The sequence below is a fragment of the Schistocerca cancellata genome, chromosome 7, assembly GCF_023864275.1.
Source record: "Schistocerca cancellata isolate TAMUIC-IGC-003103 chromosome 7, iqSchCanc2.1, whole genome shotgun sequence".
Classification (NCBI taxonomy): Eukaryota; Metazoa; Arthropoda; class Insecta; order Orthoptera; family Acrididae; genus Schistocerca; species Schistocerca cancellata.
The window spans coordinates 350,487,672-350,495,655 of record NC_064632.1 but is presented as its reverse complement, the minus strand read 5'-3'; positions in this window follow the sequence as shown (position 1 = coordinate 350,495,655).

Here is a 7,984-nt window from a genome sequence, read left to right as displayed (position 1 = left end):
CTCGAAGAAATAGACAAGAGGAATATGTCAATACCCAACACTTCTGAAGATGCAGCTGTCTGTATTACACATGCGCGGGACCAGAAGTAGATAAACAGATAGCAAACTACACGGCCCAGTCACAGTAACGCGACCTCAGTCTATTTTCGACAACAGATGCCAGGTGGCAGTATTAGCAGTCGCGAGTACACAAATCGTGACGGTTGGACACGGTGAACAGTGTTGTCACTGTTGTAATGCGGAAAGTTAGCATTTAATCTGAACTCCAAAAACTCATGATCCTTGCCTTTCGGGCCAAGAGTGAAAGCATTTCCAAAACAACTAAGTTTTTAAACTGTTCGAACGCCGCCGCGTTTAAAACACACCGTGCATGGCAAAAAAGCACTATCCAAAACCAGAGACGTGGCAACTGTGGTGCATCGAAGGCCATAGATGACAGGGGTGAATGATGACTGAAGATGTGTATGGGAAAAATATACGTGCAACTAGTGAGCAATAGACCGCCCATATGAAACAATGGGTTACCAACAGTGCCTCCTCAACGGCCGTTCAGCGAAAGCCGCTCTTTACGGGCCTCCGCAGCAGGCGCTTGGTTCAAAATGGCTCCAAGCACGATGGGACTTAACATCTGAGGTCATCAGTCCCCTAGAATTTAGAACAACTTAAACCTAAGTAACCTTAGGACATCACACATATCCATGCCCAGGGCAGGATTCGAACCTGCGACCGTAGCAGCACCGCGGTTCCGGACTGAAGCGCCTAGAACCGCTCGGTCACAGCGGCCGGCCCAGGCGCCTGGTTCATGCAACCGTACTGACTGGTGTTCATCGGCGACGAGGGCTGGAATTTGCACGCCAGCACCGTAATTGAACGTCCACGGACAAGGAACGCCTTGAGTGCGAGGTCCCCATAGCCAATGATGTTCACGGCATTCGACGTCCCACATATTGCCAACCAAGCAACAACAAAATGGTTCAAATGGCTCTGAGCACTATGCGACTTAACTTCTGAGGTCAGCAATCACCTAGAATTTAGAACTAATTAAACCTAACTAACCTAAGGACATCACACACAGCCATGCCCAAGGCAGGATTCGAACCTGCGACCATAGCAGCAGCGTGGTTCCGGACTGTAGCTGTAGCGCCTAGAACCGCACAGCCACTCCGGCCGGCATGCAATAACAACATGGCAACAATAACTAATGGCGACAGGGGGCAGGACAGAAGATATCGAATCATGAGCACAGGATGAGGCATACGTAGCGTAGTTGAGCTGCTTAGTCGACGAGTAACCCCTACAGTGCTAGTAGTGTTGGTACAAAGCAGAACAATGGCAATGATAATCAAAGCAAACATTGCATTATATCTACAATACCAGTTGCCGAAGTTGACATTTCATCAGAAAGGAACGCAGTGAATTTCATAGACTGAGAAGGAAGTGGCAGATGAAATATTAGTGTTTCTGCAAGATGTGTCAGTGGAATGTATGGCGTCATATATGCTCAACTGTGCGGCCAATGTAGATGACGAGTACGATGATGACGATACGTACTTAACAAGTGAAAGTGATATTGAAACATGTGTCGAGCCAAGTAGTTCATCATCCTTATCGGACAGGGAGCCACAAATCCCAACTTCTGTAATACGTATTTAAGGACATCCAATGTCCAAGGTGTGGATACTAAACATAATCTCCCAATTGGAAGATCAACAGCGTCATTGTAAAAAAATTATTATGAACAGATTTCTAATAATTCCGCAGCAATATAACCGTGTAGTGCGTAAGAAAAATTACGAATATTCAAGGGAGAACAAGGCGCACTTGAAAAAATTGGAGTTATTGCGTCTCAAGAATGCTTGATGCAACTTATAGTACGTATGTGATAGTGACCTACTACGTTATACTCGCCAAATTGCTCGCGATATAGATTACAACGATTTCAAGGGAAGCAGTGGATGGTTGCAGAACTTCAAACAGTGCTACAGAACTGGAAGACGTAAGATAACTAAAGCTCAAAACAAAACGTCAATCTGAAGATTCACAGGAAACTGCGGAATTGGCCCGAAAATTTGCAAATGAGGTAAAAAAACTTATCCCATCATTCAAACAACCGTTCGCATCTTCCTTCCACCTGTTTTTTTCCGTCCCGCGTGACAGTTAAGTATTGATCGTTTTGCTTGTATCTAAACATTACAAGTTTGCTCTTGCTACTCATCCGCATTAACTTACATTTTTCCACTTTTAGAGCTACCTGCCATCCATCACACCAACTAGAAATTTTGTCTAAGTTGCCTTGTATCTTCCTACAGTCACTCAACTTCGACACCTTATAGTACATCACTGCATAATCAGCAAACAGCAGATTGCTGCCACTCTTACGGCCAAATCATTCATGTATGATAGAGAACAAGCAGCGGTCCTGTCACATTTCCCTGGACCACTCCTAACGATTCCCTTTTATCCGTCATCGAGGACAACATACTGGGTCTATTACTTAAGGAGTCTTCGAGACACACATATGTGTGAACTTATTCCATATGCCCCTACCTTTGTTACCAGCCTGCAGTGGGCATCGTGTCAAATCTTTCCGGAAATCTAGAAATGTGGAATCTGCCTGTTGCTTTTCATCCGTAGTTCGAAGTATATCATGTGAGAAAAGGTGAGTTTCGCAGGAGCGATGCTTTCTAAAACCATGCTGATTTGTGGACGTAACTTCTAAGTGTCATATATTCGAACTGAGAATATGTTCAAGGATTCTGCAGCAAACCGAAGTTATGGATATTGGTTTGTAATTTTATGGGGCCGTTCTTTTACTGGTTCGTAATTTTCTGGGTTCGTTCTTTTACCTTTCTTGTATCCTGGAGGCACCTGCGCCTTTTCCCAATCTCGTGGAACTTTATGCTGGGCGAGAGATTCACGATAAATGCAGGCTAAGTAAGGGGCCAATGCCGTGGAGTGCATTTTGTAAAACAGAATTGGGACTCCATCCGGACCTGATGATTTATTTGCTTTCAGATCTTTTAGTTGTTGCTCTACGCCAGGTATGCTTACTACTTTGTCGTCTATACGGGAATCTGTCCGATGGTCAAATTACGGTATGTTTGCACGAATATCCTGTGTGAACGATTACTTGAACGTGAAATTTAAAACTTCGACTTTCGTTTTGCTGTCTTCAACTGCCACACCAGACTAGTCAACAAGGGACTGAATGGAAGCCTTAGTTCCGCTTAGCGATTTAACATAGGATCAAAATTTTCTCGGGTTTTCTGTCAGATCTTTTGCCAAGGTGGGACGGTGGTGACATCATGATCGCTAATCCCCGTTTCTATACAGACACTGTCGATAAGGTCCGACGTATTTGTAGCTATAAGGTTTAAGATATTTCCATTTTTGATCCCGGCGGAGGTTCGAGTCCTCCCTCGGGCGTGGGTGTATGTGTTTGTCCTTAGGATAAGTTAGGTTAAGTAGTGTGTAAGCTTAGGGACTGATGACCTTAGCAGTTAAGTCCCATTAGATTTCACACACATTTGAACGTATTTCCATTTTGTGTAGGGTGCAGAGGTAGGTGTTGAAGACTGTTTTCAGGAAATGTGTTCAAAAGTATTTCACATGACTGTCCGTCTGTACCCTCGCAATGAATCCACAGTCATCCCAGTTTATATCCGGTAGGTTAAAGTTGCCTGCAACTAATATTTTAAGATATGGCTATTTACTCACTATTAACCGAAGACTTTCGTTGAATGACTCTAGAACTGTCACAGCGGAATCGGGTGGCCGGTAAATACAACCACCAATTAACTTGGTTTCACCCACACCTGTTAAACGCGATCAGATAACCTGAATACCACACTCAACTTCGACCTCAATAGAGACCTTTTTTTCCAACTGCAATGAACACCCCCACTCATATGGCCTCTAATCTGTCCTTCCGATATACGTTCCATGACTCGCTAAATATCTTAGATCTTTCCATCTCAGGTTTCAGCCAGCTCTCGGTCCCAAGAATAATTTGAGCGCAAGAACTTTCCTGGAGGGCAGTAAAATCGGGAACTTTACAACTAATACTTCGACAGTTTACTGATCAAATTCCACGTTCCCAAGAGTGATTTTTGCAGAGTTGAGAGCAAGTATTTGAATTAACATTATAACAATTTTGTTATTTGATCTCACTGAAATATTTGATAACATTGTTGATAGATTATAATTGTCCTTAAATTATGTTATCTGATTGCATAGCTTTGTCTTAATATATCAATGTCCAGTTGATTTAACTGGTAAAGTTATTTTTCCTGAGGAGCGATAAAAAAAATCTTGATACGAATGGTTTTCAATCCTTACTTGGGCCACACCTTCCACTCCCAGGCAATCTTACGCCAGTAGTGCATACCATTCTGATAGCAGAGCATAGTTACAATGCACGGACCTCAGGTTTATGTGGCCATACTAACATCGACGTCTTAACGCAATCGTGTGCTATTGTGCCGACTGTTAATCTAGATGGTAAATTGTCTGGAAAGTTATTTATTGCTCTTCGAAAAATTGGAGGTACTCTGCCCCTGCGATTCTTTCTTGTGTGCGTGATCTTCGAGAACACTTGGGCAGGCTGACCGGATTTCCAAAATCAAAATATGGGACACATATGTTACCAAATGTTGCGATACCAAACCTCGACTTTGACCCGTGACTTCATCAACATGGCAGTCAGCCCTTAAAACTTTTACAATATAGCCACCCTTGAAGTTACTCGTTAATGCAGGCAGGTACAAGCAGAGGAATTAATACACATATAGTATAGGAAGACACGAAGCTGTTTTTTTTCCAAAGCTAAAGTGCTGTATTTAGTGATTCTCGTTCTTACACTTGCTCCTTTTGGAAACACTTCATTTTTAGTATGGTTTGTCGTAGGTAAAAATTGTGCTTTTGAGTATAAAATGATCAGAACACAAAAAATATTTAATTGCGGAGATAACCAACGGGAGAAGCGCAGGAATTTAAGGGGTATCGGGTAGGGGCAAACGAAATATATGGTAATCTCAATAACGAAGATATATTAAATCAACTGCTAATGCAAAAATTAATTAGATATATTCGCATTTAGAAAGCCGAAATGACTTGCATTACTAATCGAATGAATATTTTGTTGTTTTACAGTTGTCACAAGCAAAAAGTTAGGCAGACAATGATTATTACTTATGGAGATTACTTATTTCTCTCTCAATTATATTTTGCAGAAGCATGTATGTCATTCTGGAGTTTGGTATTTGCAGATAGAATTTCATAAAAATAAACACACGAAGTATTCTGAAAATGATTTCTGCTATAAATATTTGCCTCGCAGTTTGCATACTAAATCTGTTCTTTTCATCAGTCCATAAACACTTTGTGACAGAGAACACTTTTTCTGCAGCAGCATTGGTGTCAGGTGGAGCTAGCAGAAAGGAAATAATGAGCTGCATGTTTTTGTAGCAGAAATCTTCAGCTGCAAGCAAGTTGGAAATAACAGACCATTTTTTTCCCAACACACTTCGCAGTTTTCAGTTCATCAATTTTCACTTCATATATATTTTTCACGTGATTCACTGCTTCAAAAAGCGATCTTCACATATTTCTCTCCAAATACTTTCATCAAACTCCGCTATAGGTTTAAGACTTTGCTGAACAATCTTCCAAAGAAGAGGATATTTGAGTTGAAGCCAGTTAAATGGTTTCAATACATGAAATAGGTAAGCCCACTTCTCAATATAATCAGTTAATGTCTCATAACGTAAACTTGAAATGTCCATGAATCAGACTCTTTCAGCAAGACATTGTCTTGCAATGTACTTATCAATGACTGAATTTTTGTAGTGTGAAAGTTTTCTTCCTTCCGCGATTTTACTTTCTTTATTAACATTTCTAACTGCTCCAAAATTCATTTGCTGACATATCTGCTGCCTCAACAGTTTTTGTTGTTGGCGAAAGCATTTTCAAATGACTCTGAATAAAACAGAGCCACAGCAGGATCACTGAAGAATGATTTCAAGATAGTAGGATATTTTTCTTGAGACAAAAAATCGATCGACTGAAAAAGTACTTTTACACAATGAGCAACATAATTTCTGAGTTTGAGGTTCTAATTTCAAAAACTGAAGTTTAGCTTTCATTTCGTCGGTAAATGCACACTTCCTTTTTGGAATTTCTGAGAAATATAAAAGTTTGTAGAGCATTACACCAGGCAATGTAATCTGCGAATTTCGTGGTTTAGTGCGCGGTGTCGGCATCCAAACAAATGACGAACGAAATAGGGATTGGGCGTCTGAATTCCCGTGACCCATCGGGCGATTAGAAACTCCTACATGCCACGGAAAATGCTGCCATGTGAAAACACTACGTGGTACCAACCATAGAGTACAAATATTTCTACTGCTTAACACCATCCAAAGAACTTCTCATTCAGTTTAATTTAATCAGACTATTTACTTTATTCTTTGGTTATGAGCACATTTGCTCTCCATTTGGTTACGCTACACATTATTTAAAAACACACTAGTTCAAAATATATGAGACGGTTAACAAAAAACGGGACAATATAGGTCCCGCATTTATTTTGTCACGACAACTGGGCAGCTTAAAATACGTGACGTCTGATCACCCTACAGTAGGGAGTATTTACGTCACAGCAATGAAAGTAGGAAAATGGACGCAAGAGAACTACAACTATGGTATGAACACTGGTTTTGGCCAATTGCTGATCAAAATAACTTGTTTTTGCTTGATTGCTGGTCTGCATATAAAAATTATACTCCTTTACAGCAAACTATCCCTCTTGTAAAGTATGTGGAGCCACTGGACAAATCAGCCTCTGGTTGTTTGCTTTTTCCGTGCCTATATAACATATTATCGCGCTATCCGCGGCTGCGCCTTAAGGGGTAGCCAGTTTCACGACAAGCTCCATGACAGACTGTTTAGAATTTTTTCAAGCTGTGACATTGTCGCTAATAAAACAATGACCCGTATATACAATAAGTTCCTTTAATTTACGCCTATGGTCACAAACTTTTTGTTAACAGATTACCGGTTTCGGTCTGTAATGACCATCATCAGAACTGTTTTATAAAAACTAAGTCATAATGTACTGCAGCCATAGTGGTATCGTTAAATGTTAAATGCTGATTTTGCATATGTACAGAAATATTGATACAGAAGTTTTAAAATTTTCTACATGGCTGGAACAGCAACCGTAGAATAAAACCTTCTTGAGAAATAGTAAACAGCCAATCAGTTGCGAATTGGAAGGTTCGTTGAAACCTCTGTCACCATTGTTTTAACATTTATAGTAACATCGTCTCCAAAAGGAAATATAGAGAACTGAATTACATGTTATGCCAGATGTACGTTAAAATATAGCCGAAAGGTGTCAGTCAAATATAAAATTTCACCTTCATAACAAATTAAAACATGCACAACATGTTTGTTATCGTATGATATTTCCTGACTAATGTGCAGCTATTGCACCGTTATAATCGTTGAAACCATGGTAACGAGTTTTTAATAAACCTTTGAATTTGCAACTGATTGGCCGTTTACTGTTTCTACAAGAAGATGATACAGAAGTGCTATTATGACCATAACAAACACACGACAAATAATCCGAAATAACTCGTATTTTTTATTGGGTTGACACAGCATTCATCATTACAAAAAATACTAACTGGAACACAAGAGTTTTAGAATTTTAATTATCTGGATACCACACAGTTGTATTCATGATCTCGATATGGACGAGAAGGGAAGCCGTGATGTCCATCGCCTACTATTCGTTCATGGCTTCCGTGGTTTGCTTGGACATAAGTTTTAGTGTGACGGAAAATAAACGGATCAATAACGAAATGAACTACTCCGCCTCTTCATAAGGTAGGAAAAGCCCTGATACATTGGCGCTGCTTCAGGCATATGCTAAGCAACTATTCAGGACATCGTCCACTGTCCTTGCCTCGTTATCGTA